The sequence below is a fragment of the Phalangium opilio genome, unplaced genomic scaffold (assembly GCF_054372755.1).
Source record: "Phalangium opilio isolate 3A_F unplaced genomic scaffold, DU_Popi_V2 ptg000079l_1, whole genome shotgun sequence".
In the NCBI taxonomy this organism is placed as follows: Eukaryota; Metazoa; Arthropoda; class Arachnida; order Opiliones; family Phalangiidae; genus Phalangium; species Phalangium opilio.
In genome coordinates this window covers 8,007,912-8,021,356 of record NW_028324187.1, presented here as the reverse complement: position 1 = coordinate 8,021,356, position 13,445 = coordinate 8,007,912, and the positions used below count along the sequence as shown (strand labels likewise).

The window sequence follows — 13,445 nt, the reverse complement described above, 5'->3', positions numbered from 1 at the left end:
GTTATTTCATTTCTATTTACCTTTGTTAGTAACTTGACCAGTAACAAAAATTCAAGGCTTAGTGTAGAGCTTGTTAGAAAAAGAAGAAAGGTTATCTGTCCAGATCTTCGAAGGGCACATGTTTGACAAGTTAGGACAATCTTATACGGCTCCTTCAATCGGGTAGGCTTATAACGCTTAGTTGCAGTCTTCAAAAGCCCCATCAGTAAAGCACCTTATTATCGATATATTCTTGTCACCAAGTGTCTAGTTGAACCGTTGAGTCCCCTAGGAATTCCTTCTTGGGTTTGCTTGGCTACATGTATAACTCTTAAGAAAGTACTTTCTGTCTTACACTCGGTTTTCCGTGTTATCGCCAATTAGTAGAGATCCTGTTGGAAGTTGGGTTTACTGTAGTGTTCGCCTGTAAGAAATTGGGTGCGGTGAGAGGAGAAGCCTTTCTTTCCTTGACTGTATTGTTAAGCGTAATCAAGAACTCATATACGTCATGAGAATTACCAGTCCTGCACCAAATTTGGTCCGTATTGTTTGAAGCCTTATCTTAATTTGCATCTTTGTTGTCTGATCACATACCCATCAATGTTTCTTCCTTCTTTAGACAATAAGGTGATCAACACACCTTTGGACTTTCTCAATTCTTACTTGGGTTCTTGGTCTCATCGAATTATCTGAATTTCGTCGATGAAGTCAAGAAGTACTTTACCAATTTTTCCCGATGTGTTGAAGGAATGCTACTTGGGGAAACTTGATGTTGTTAAGCCTTGTACGAAGGTAATACACCATTGGGCTTACTATAGGGTAACCCTTTCAATTCCATCTCGAAACAACCCCTATTTGACCTATGACCTCTTCAATCTTTCACTGCGTGGTGTATTTCGGTACCGATTCATATACCCATTGGGGTTTAGGGGAATCTCTTAGGTCGATCTGTCTTCTAATAGGAGTGAACAGTCGCGTGACGTGTCTCTGGTTTGCTGCTTGCTGGTCACATCCGTCTTTGACAAACCAGGTCCCATTTGTCCGCCAATCAAAGAGGAACCGGTCTGCGTTTGGAATTTATTTTTGTATTTTGAACTACGTTGAAAAGGGGGCGACTAAGCATAGGTTGTTGCGCAAATAACCTATTTTTAGGTTGGTACTTGTAAGTCCAAAAACTATACTTTGACATAAAGGAGAAAGCACTGGGCGTTTTGAGGTTCAGGAAATGGCCATGAAGAGTCACCAATAACAAAACGCTGTAGCTACTTGTGTATATAGGCCCTTAAAGGAATAGCGACGTGATTTAAAAATTATCTCAAATCTAAAGAAAACCTTACTTTTTTGAGAGTTTAAACTCTTCTGATTCCAAAAATATGCTTGAATAATATTTAATTATGAGGGAAAACACAGAAAAAACACTTTGAAAACTTGAAATTTGGGGGACAAAGGCAAATTTGCGGAGAAGATTTTTGGCGGGTTTTTCACCTTGCTACGTCATTCACGGCATCTCGCGGAAAAGCCAAGCGCGAGACTCCCGAGTTTACTAATGCGGCGCGCGCGCGAATCTGAATAAATTAGGCTTAACACTTTTTTTTTATTTATTATTATTATTAGTACATCGTAATACATTTTTGTTACTTGCTTGTGTAACGTACTCAAACCACCAATTTAAGTGAGACTTGTATATTGGTGGTGGGTTTTAGTCATTGCGATGCTAAGTGCTGAATCTTTGACAGACACTTAGGCTGAGACACTTATAGGCGTCACGTGCCAAGCGCGCGCGCCCGAGACTCCCGAGTCTACTAATGCTGCGCGCGCGCGCGCGCGCGAGCAAAGAAAATATAGAACTATCGTCTGCGCGCGAATCTGAATAAATTAGGCTTAACGCTGCGTGGCGACACTAACAGGCGCGTCACGTGAGCGACATCTAGAGTGAAAATTTCTCCTTACTACGTCATCAAACGAAAGAAAATCTCAACTAGGCCTTTTCCAAACACAAAACTTTGATTGCAATTTAATAAATTGCTACGAAACCAAATAAAAAAGTAAACATATCATAATAAACTAGATTTTTCAAGGATTTTTTTCGCATTTTAAGTTTGTGGGTGACGAAAATTATGTCACTAACACTTTAAGCAAACAAATACTTATCAAAAGTATTACCGGGTTATGCTCTCATTAATAATGTTCTTTCATGATTTTACACAACTTTTTTTTTCTAAGTAGAATTTAGCAATAATTGAATAACCCAACTTCTTTAAAACTTGTGTTTTCAAAGCGTTTTGATTGAGAGGAACGTCTCTGGTTGGGTTGGGTTGGGTTGGGTTGGGTGGGGGTAGATCGTTTTTAATTAAGGTCCGTAGCCAATATCGTTGCGTGTCGACTGTCGTTCTAATTATAAACGGTAGGGTAAAAGACAGCGGGGTCATTATGTGGGTAGACATGGGATGGGATGGGACTGGGGAAGAAAGGTTTGTCTCTGTGCCAGACGTGCTACGTCGTCGTCGTGATCGCGGGGGTCTCAAAGGCGGTTGATGACTTTCGGTCGAAAGGTATTTGCCAGGGAGCTCTTTTCTCAGTTGGGGGTCTCAAAGACTTGCCGTTTTTTCTTATTTCCTTTTTTTCTCTTTTACTTTGGTTGCGTATGTAAGAAGTTGAAGGGTGTCAAATGATTATTATTTCATAACATTTCGTGTTCTTCTAAAATTCAAGGTTTTTGCCAAGCATACCGTTAAAGCAAATGTTGGCTCCTGTGATGCCCCTAACATGATATAGTTAATCTTTAACATTTCAATTTTTAACTTGAGAAAGTCAGGAACCAATCAGCCACGCCCCTTGACTATGGCGGCATCTAGTGGCATGTATTTAAACTAGCCACCGCTAACACGAACTTTAAAGTTCATACTAAACTGGTATAGCCTTAAGTCGAAAACAATTATTTATATGCCCTTTATTGGAACTTACACTTCGTGTAATTTACTTCTGATATCAGCACCCTCTCAGAGGTCTATTATTGGTCTACTAGAGACGTGCCATCTTTCATAACCCTTCCGTGACGTAAGGAATAAAAAATAACCCCCAACCTTAAGGAGAAGAACAAAAAAAAGCGTTTGAAAGATCTAATAATAAATCTACTTTCAACGTTTTTTTTTTCAAGCTTGAGGTATATTTTTTTACAATACCGCCTGTTACTGGCACTAACACTTATTTTTTCAACGCTCTCTTAAAATTAGATGAATTGCTAAGAACGCTGGGATGATTTTTAGCGCGAAAAGCGTGTAAAATGAAGTAAATAGACCCTTTTACCAAGTTGGGGTTTGAGTCTCGTGTATTGAACACTTTGTTTTCTTAATTTTGACGTCTTTCTGTGTCTTCATGGGTTGGTAAATGTACTAAAGTCTACACTTCAACTTACAGACTTCTAGCGATAACTTTAAAAAAGAAGGGGGGGGGGGGGTTGAAGTGTTGGAGTTTTATTAATTATAATTTCTCCGGGCGTGACAAAGCACTACTCTTCACTGATGGACTTTTGCATGCTTTTTAAAGAGTTAGTCCACGTTGGGTGCTGCATACCGCTTTGCTGCCTTCAATGGGGGAAGTCGTTAGTTTCTCATTAAAAACTCGCACACCCAATCAATGTAACCCGAGGCACGACCAGCCTTTACTCACTATTTTAAAATCAATATGCATCTACTGTTTTCCCAGTTTTATCCCTTTTTTATTCAAAGATTTAAGATTGGAGTTAAAAGAAAAAAAGGGGGTTTCAAATTAATTAAACGGAGACACTTTGATTACTTTTTAGTTCTTAAAACTATGTAGAAATACGAGACACAAATTGTTCTTCTTTTTAAGAGGAAAAGATACATTCCACAATATTTAAAGGGATATGTCTTGAAAAAACTCTTTAGAATCTCACCGCACGTGAAAAATATTGAATTGTTCACGCGCGTTTTATAAGATTCTTTAAAACGGAAGTCCATTCATTGAATGGTCTCGTCACTCGTCACGTGTTCCTCTTTCTTCGGAAATGGTTAGGTAAGGCCCTCTTATTTTTCCTTGGGATGTCTTCAACGCACAAAAGAAAGCTGTCTGGACCTTGCTCCTTAGGATTCCATAGTGTCTCATGGCGATATTATTGTACTGTATAGACTAGTTACATTGAAGGAAGAAGTTCCCTTTTTGTTAGCGCGTGGGAGGATTGAGGAAATGGTTCTAAGCCTGCACTGAGGGTTACGTTATATGGACCTTATTGAAGCTATTCTATCGAAGTGCATGGTGTATTATTTTGGGAAAAGGTAGGTGGGTAATGGGTCTTTGTCGTGGGTGCATGGTAGCAGACCAACTATCTCTATGGACCGTTTCCTTCTCAAATTTAAACAATGGAAAATGGTATGGACCCCCCTTACGAAATGGAGAGAATAGGTTTTCTTCTTTTTTCACCTATTTCTTTTCCTATAAGGAGGTATTACGTGAAGGGACAAGTATTAGGATGTGTTTACTGAGCAAGCGCCGTGAGCTTTAAGGGAATTGTGATAGGGAAAGGGACTATACTATTTTAGGCTTCATTGCCGTTCAATATATGTTATCGGTCTCTTTTCTCGATGATAAGACTAAGTACATACTTAACGTAGAAATTGGAAATAGGCAATCCGGGAATGTCTTTTGGGATAATGATGCTAGAGGAATGTTAACTATTACTTACTCCTTGAGTTGAGAAGTTTTTAGGGAGTGGATGATTTATTGTATTTGTGTTGGTTGAATTGGGTCGACTTAATAATTTAGTTATCTAATTTTTTCGAGCTTAAGTTGATGGAACTTCAGTTTTTATGAAAAACAAGTATAAATAATGAAACATGTAGCTTCTTTGGCCGAACAATTAGCTCTCTACTTTATTGTTGTAACCCCAGGTGTTTGGTATCATTTCAAAGGTGATGAGTTGGATACTGAAAGGACATACCTGTATCTCTTGTAGAACCAGAGTTAAAAGGTGCCATGTAAATAATCCCATGTTAATCCTATGGAGAACACGTCTATGAACATTGTTGTAACCCCAGGTATTTAGTATCATTTGAAAGGGGAGAAATAGGGTTATGTCCTACTCAAAGGACTTCCTGTATCTTTTATAGAACCAGAGTTAAATGGCATCTTGTAAATAATCCCATGTTAATCCTATGGAGAACACGTCTATGAACATTTTGCCCTTGAGATTTCACTCTCATATTATCAGTTATGGCTGTGATTAAAATTGATCGTAAAATCCCAACAAACAATGTTCTAAACTGGCTTTTAAGTAAACAATTAAGTTGATAAAGGGTGAAGCCCCTTTAGAAATTAAACAATCTTACTTAAACAAAAGGGGTCTCGTCAAAACCTTAAAAATTATTAGGGTTTAATTTAAGGCCGAGGTAATTTTCCTTTTTAATTTTCTGAAACAGATTTAAACACACTGAGAGAGAGAGAGAGAGGAAATTTGGGAAAGCTATATTAGCTGGAGTCCCTAAAATGCCTGCCCATCACAAACAGTACTTGGGCAAACTTTGCTGTATATAGAGATAGGATAGGGTAGAATTAAGAGAATCTGAAAGGAAGTGAGAGGGTACTCTCTACTTCCACTTCCCTTTTACAGGAGGAAATAACCAGGAGTATAAGTATTGTAATGTCAAAGACGAATTTGAAATTACAGAAAGTTAAGCACTACGAAATTTACTCGATAATCATCTCTTTGAATCAAATTAAAATGCAATAACCCAATTTTAGAGAAATTAAAAACAGATAACTGGTTAAAATATCGAAGTAGAGTGATCTCTGATTGGTCTCTAGCTAAAAAGCTATAAGTTCAAGACTTGGATCAGGGTTAGGTGTTAGTGGGATAAACACAATACTGGTATTACAATATAATTTAATGCCTTCATTAACTTCCCCGTGCCTATAGGTCTCACTTTCTAAATTACTTTTTCCTCATTTGCTTTTGCTATAAATATATATACTTTTTGTAATTGACTTCTGAATAGAGCCTTGAGTATACTACAGTGAAAAGTTAAGAACAAAGTAACCAATCAAGAGGCGTTAAACGAAACCAGGGAGATCCGAAAATTCGTTTCGATATATATATATGCGCTTTATAATCCTCTTCTCTCTCTCAAACACCTCGTGTTTATTATATTAGAGATAGTAAAGCCAGGCTTAGAAACCTGCCATCGTCTTATGGATGGATATTTGCATTTTCTATACTAGTTCAATTTCATTAGATATTATCAGAGACCCTCGTTAGTCAAAGTTTCCTTTTGGCTTGATTTGACATGCACCGAACCGAAAGTCATCACAATTTTAAAAGTCGCTGAGTTTAATTTATTGCAAACTTTATATAGAGCCGCTTCCTACCGGTATATTTAAATTTTTGAGGCCTGCGGTATCTATGCGATTATATAGTCTTTGTAATTAAAAATAATGCGACAAAAGACTTCTCTTTTGAAAGCCATGGGTCACGTTTTGACCCTTTTTAAATCTGGTCCGAGATTATCATGTCTATTTAAATTCACTTGCAAGTTGATTAGGTAAGGTCATTTTTATCCACTTCAAATTTAAGGGGTCATGCGTAAAACACTTGAATCATAACAAGAAGTGATATCTAGTTTACTAGGGAGAAGGAATAAATTCATTCATCCACATTTCTAGCTTTATCTCCAGTCCAAACAAACGTAGGTCGGGAGTTAATCCCCTCCGCCTCTAAATTACAACCAGCATGCATCTCATTGGTTCTTGAAAACCACGTCAGCGCGACGCGAATGACGGGAAAATTACTTGTATTTTCCGACTGAGGAGAGGCAGCGAAATAGCCCGGCCTCCTTTTACGTCCCCCCCCCCTGTATTTTGAAAGGAGGACTGGGACAATGGCACGCGCGAATACTTAGGCATATTATACCTTCTCCCTATAGTAAACTAGATATCGCTTCTTGTTCATAACTTATTTAGACCGAGTCCCTTGTGACAAAATGTTATAGAATTAATACTGTTTTGAGCACTAAAAAGGATGACAATAAGATGTCTTTAATTGATTTTTATCTTCTTTAGATTAAGGTTTAGGATTTCTAGTTGCTCCTTTTCAATTTAAAAGCTTTCTTAAGGACAAAATATTGACTTAAATTCGATCCTCGCTAACGTCCTTGGGTTCCTGGAAATTCCATTTAGTTTATACGAAACACAGCTTACCCCTCCCCCCTCCCTTCCCATTCATTATATCGACCTAAAATTAGACGAAAAGCTTTTAATTTCAAAGGTTTCACCCTGGAGTGTGTGAGTGAGTGCAGCCCTCGCCGCCGCCGCTGTTAGCCAGAAGTGCATATGACTCTCCAAAGAAGGACCCTTTTAATAAATGAAGATTTTGGGTATACCCTAGCTTAATTAAAGGGATACTGTGGTTGTCAACATGCATTTCCTAAACTGAAGCGTGTATCTCGCAATATAAATTTTGTTTATTTGTTGGTTATGTCGTTCGTTTTAGTATCTCTTTCATCGGGGCCTCTCACCTTTCAATACTGTTAATTATTTACTATTTATCGCCTGCACGCGCGGGAATAATGTTGCAACAGCGATCCCGCCCCAGCTCAAAGGCGACAAATTTGTACTTGACTATATATAGCCTCAAAAATTAGTAGATGAAATGGTTGAGGGACTTTGTCAAAAAAGGGTAGTTTTAGTGCATGTTCTATGGGGAAATCGTCAATTTTGAGTCTAATATGTAAATTCTATGACGCACTTTAAATTATATACCTTAACCACCTTTTATACCAACATTTCTCGTGCAGTATAACCTCCCTCACGAAAATTAATAAATAAGGCCTTTAATGTGCCAGCAATCCTTTTCTCTCAAGGGCGAAGCCATTTGTGATTTACATAACCCCGATATGAGCCCCGAAAGGTGACGGTTCTTCCATATGCAAGTTGAAATAGAACCCTCCTGAATCTTAGGGGTATTTCTGGAAGCCGTATGCCAATATTGGGATACCAAAACACTTATAAGACCTATGAATATTAAAAGACCTCTGACCTCGCGTTGCTATAAACCAATGAAATCACAGTTGAGAACGACGTCAGAATTATGAGGCGTTACGGATGTATATACTCAAGACAGCTGACCCGCATTGAAATGAACTTCTCAGATATTGGGGGCAATGATTTCAATAAGATTTATGCATTCTTCATGATTCCATTGTAGTAGAGCGCTGATTGGTCTACAGTCAAAGAAACTAGAGATCTGACCACTATATACCAAGAAGCGATATCTAGTTTACTAGGGAGAAGGGTTAGATGCCTAAGTATTCGCGCGTCATAGTCCCAGTCCCCCTTTCAAAATACAAAGGGGGGACGTAAAAGGAGGCCCGGGCTATTTCGCTACACTCTCCTCAGTCGGAAAATACAAGTAATTTTCGTTATCATTCGCGTCGCGCTGACGTGAGTTTTCAAGAACCGATGAGATATCTCGCTGGTTGATGTAATTTAGAGGCAGGGATCAACTCCGGACCTACGTTTGGACTCCTGGAGAGAAAGGTAGATTATAAATGTGGCGAATTTATACCTTCTTCCTAATCAACTAGATATCGCTTCTTGATATACTTAAGGCTTATATCAACGGTGGTAAATAACAGTCTGTTATTTTTGTTTGTCTTTGGCTGTAACAATTCATCAAAAAATTTCTTAAAATATTTTTTTAGAGTTTTCTTCGTCTTTGGTTGGGATGCAGACCTAGGTCGATAAAACAAGCACCTTTTCCCTCTATAGGACCAAGGCTTAGGAGACGCGATTACGATTCTAGTTTCTGTACTTTTTTGTCTTTCTTCGAATGTGTGTGTGTGTGTGTTGTATCTTGTCTTTGTTTTCCCTGGTGTCCGTCGTGGCTTGAAGGCAGTCTTGGTTGGACAAGAGCAGAGCTCTGGGCCGCCGGGTCGACGATCCATTTCGATTTAGTTTAGCGTAAGGGATTGTTCTTTTTCCGACTTAGGTTTTTTTCTGCCAAAGGATTCTAGAGTTGTTTTTTAGGTTCGTTTACTATACAAGAGATTATTTTGGGGATTGTATATTATTGACGGTAGTAGGAATTGTATCAGGAGTAAATAGATTTAACGGAAAGTGAGCTAGGCACTCTGGAGGTTGATAAAAGGTTTTTTTTCGTTGTGTCCAGTGTATGGTTTTTACGACTTACACCCGGCCAACTCTGCTCCCAAATCTTGGTCTCTTTCTCTACTAATAGCTTCTTTGGATAGAGAGCTGTACTGATTCTGTTTATTTTAATGAGTTGAGGCATTTGTTAAGGTAATACGTTAGAAATTATAGTTTTGCTACTTTAAGGTATAGAATTACTGATAGTAGGTAGATTTCATAGTTGCCTTGAGTCATATACGGATTAACTGACATATACTAAAATCCTAATTTGAATTCGATAATTCAGTTGGGATTCTGCTAAACTATTTATTGGAATTTAATCGTTATGTAGCTATAGTTTTCCAATTAGCATATAAGTAACAATAGTATACAATGTGTTCCAAAAGGGACAATGGTAGAACCGAAGTATACAATGAGTCGAACTTCGTTGACTTTTTTGCCACTCAAAGGACACCCGCTAAAGAATTAAGTTATAAAAATTGGAGTAATTTACTAATGATCCCTTAAATTTAATTAACTAAGAAACCAACCTAAAGACAATTCTAATTTAATAAAGGGGTCATACGTAAAACACTCCAACGCAGTCCAGTCCCACTGTGCTTCGGAACAATTAACCTCCATAATAATAGGTAATTTTTAATTAAAATGGTTGGACACTTCACATGCACGTAATGAAATGTTAAAGTGCTATTAAAACCATTTAAGCCACCTTGTTTCTATATCCTGTGGACTTTAAGCTTTTATGGTCTCGTCACTACAGTTTTCTTTGGTATAGTTGTTCGCCATCTTTCCATATATATCCGATTATGTATTGTTCCCTCTCCATCTCTTCTAAAACCAACGATCGATTCCATATTTTTTGGGACTTATTTTTAGTGGTGATATATATGTGGTGGTACATACATACATACACAACGCAAGTGCGTCAAATAGAATATGATCGGCTTAATATGTTCCCCCAATTTTTCTTCCAGATCTTGTCTCTCTTTCTCTCTCTCTATCTCTCTCTTGTTGTAGGCGACCCAACCATCTTCCTCCCAGCTCCTTACCCTCAGGGAACAAGTTTCTTTGTTGGAAAAGATGATTTCCATTGTCTATATATGTGTATCGGGATGCATACAGTTAATTGGAATCATTGTGTACGTGCCATGATCTTCTCAATTTATCTTAGGCGGATTCTATGGGAGGAGCTATAGACTTATGATTATGTATGATGAATTTTACCTGGCGAATTTATAATCTATCTCATTGCCTGTTGTACCTTAAGCGTAATTGCTATACCAACCAATGGAACCATATTTAATAAATACGTCAGAATTATGCAAGGCGTGACGCGTAGTAAGTTCTCAAGCCCCGCCCACAAAACCCGCATAGGAATAAACCAACATATGGTTCATTCCTAGTAGCTGTATGCATTCATGATCCATGTATGTATTTGTATTTCCATTGCTGGGAGATATCATTGGTTTCTATTGAATTTGAACTCTCTTAGATTGACACTGACACACACCGAGCAGTAACCCCTCCATCCAACCTTTGAAACCTTTACTTTATACCATATTTGTTGGAGTCAAGGCGTACTAAAATGCTTCCTTTACAGCTAAAGCTGAGGGTTTTGCATTGGGCATGCCCTTTATGTATAAATATAATAGTAGATATTAGTTTCTTACTCCTTGTTGATTTACTCTTGGTATAAGCTTCACTAAGACTCGGGTTCGCGTATAGGGATTGTATTGGTTGAATATATATAGAGTCTTTTGGGAAAATCAAGTGGTTCCACGCTCGACTATACTTTTCTCTTAAAAATCTCCAGATTTTTTCCAATATTGGCATTTTTTTAAAGTTTTATTCTCAAGGTTTATGCCTTAGAGGTCGGGGATGTTGTAGTACTATAGTTTTTGAGTCGCTTGGTTTACCGTATTTTTTAGGTTTTTCTATGATAGGTTTGCAGGCAAAGCAAGCCTCTCAAAGACTATTTTCTCATTGAGCTGTTTGTTTCTTCGTAGAGCTGGAATGGAAGAGAGAGATATATATTTTTTGGGAAATATTCAGAGAGAGGTTGGTTTTTTTTCTGATGGATATCGGTTCAGATCTGATTCATTCACCTGTGAAATTTTTTACGGAGTAGGAAAATATGACGTATTTGATCTTTTTTTGAAGAGAAATATTGAGATTTGTTTCATATAAGATGTTTTTATAAATTACGGGCGCAGCATTTCTTTTTGAGTGAAGTACTCCGGACTTCTTTAAAGTACGTGGCGTTAGAAAATTTAAACCTATGCCTGATATTCCTTAAAGATTTCTTTAAAGTCATTCGAACTCTTCGAATGAAAATCCTTTCAAATTCTTGAAAATTTGGTTCAAAATCATGAAAATTTTACTCAAATTCTTGGGAAATTTGGTTTAAAATCTTGGAAATTTTACTCAAAATCTTGGAAATTTTACTCAAAATCTTAAAATTCTATTCAAAATCTTGGAAATTTTATTCAAAATTAATTATTTCTGAAATCATAAATCCCTTATAGTTTCATTTAAAAATCTTAAATTTCAAAATTCCTTCCAGATTAAATTAAAAAATAATAATCGAAATCTCAAAATTCATTTCAGAATCTCAAACATATCTTAGGCATATTTAATTTTATTTACATCACCATATACTTCGATTAATTTCGGCATCTCTACTTCGATGCAAAATTTAGTTATTCCAAAACAAAAATATATGAAACCAAACCAAATGGTTTGGTTTGAATCATGGATTGTTATTACTGGTAGACCAAAAAAGGCATTCGCATTTATATGTTAAAACATTCCGTACAAATTCCCTTTATTTCGAGATAAGAAATAAGATTTTATACCCTTTCTGTTTTCTTGGAACGCAAGAAACGATAAGGGGAATCTGTTCTGTAAGGAAGCTTCCTCGGAAGTAATCGATACTTCCATCTAGGCCTAGTTTGTTTTGTGGTGGTGAATTCCTCTGAATTCGAGCTGTTCCTTTTACATGTTTACTGAGAGAGCTAGAGCTTAAGTTTCCGGCGTAATGGATGGCACTACACGTTAGGCTTCCGTCCAAGAACTTACTGGGAAGTACCCCTCCCTATTGGATGCCTAGTACTACCTGACTGGTTCGTCCAATAGGGGCGCTCCCCAGTGAGTGCTTGGCGGGAAAGCCTAACGCGTAGTGCCAGCCATTATGGAAACTTGTACTCGTATCTCCTTTAATATTGTACACAGAAACAAGGTTCCAATTTTCATATATATACGTTATTTGATACACTCTTTTACCTTCCCTATTGGGCGCCTAGTACCACCTGACTATTTCGTCCAATAGGGGCGCTCCCCAGTTCTTGTGGGCGGGAAAACCTAACGCGTAGTGCCAGCCATTACGGAAACATAATTGTACTCGTATCTCCTTTAATATTGGTTCCAATTTTGATATATTCACATTATTTGATACACTCTTTTGATTAAAAAAGAAATCAAAAATTGAAATTCTAGCCCAACGTATCCTTATATAAAAAAATTAATAATATTAAAAAAATTTCATCCCCTTTTTCAAAATTATAATTTCCTAGAAATGTTTCTTCTTATTTTTTTTTATTTTATTTTGTCGCATTTTTTCCTATGGGAACTGCGAAAAAATAAAATGTCGGAAAATGGTCTAGACTTGTGTGTTTGGTTTACGGTTATGATGGAAAATTAATTGCTTTTCCTATATATTTTTTTTCTAATTATAATATTATTATTTCGTTTTTTTTCTTTATTTTTTTTTTTAATTTTGGTGAGTTCTCGTTTGTTGTTTTTATTTCTGGGAAATTAATTATCTCGGGGTGCGTGTTTATTTCTGTTTGTTTGTTTTAAAAACAAATTAGTTTTCTCGTGGATTTAAGCTTATTAATGATTGTGTTGTTTTGTAAACAGAAATCAAGAGATATTTTATTTTCTCGAGCTTAAAAAAAAACCCGGGATTTTTTGGTATGATGTTAAAAATAAGGCATCTCTTTTATTATATTACAATATTTCAACAAAAAAAAAGAAGAAAAAATAATTTTTAGCTACATCGCGTATTTTTTTAGGGTATTACTTTAACTCCTGTTGGTGAAGTTGTAGTAGTAGTAGTTGCTGTCGCTGTTGTTCCCGACTTGTTGGTTAAAGGAAGGGTGAAATATTTTAATCCCATAATTACTTTCGCATTCCCTTATTGGTCTTTATTAAAACCTTGATACGATTTTACAGCAAATACCACGTATTTTGAAATAATATAACATTAAATCATACGTCTATTTTGCTCTGAAACAACCGCCATAAGT

General features: G+C 36.9%; 1 protein-coding gene across 1 annotated transcript in view; it reads left to right on the top strand.

Moving 5' to 3' along the window:
- The first annotated feature begins 223 nt into the window (after positions 1-223).
- Positions 224-13,445, top strand: part of LOC149654669 (uncharacterized) — a 47,086-nt gene continuing 33,864 nt past the window's right edge. The window contains exon 1 of the mRNA XM_089846210.1: positions 224-771. The gene's annotated coding sequence lies outside the window, so the exon portion shown is untranslated. The remainder of the gene's footprint in view (positions 772-13,445) is intronic.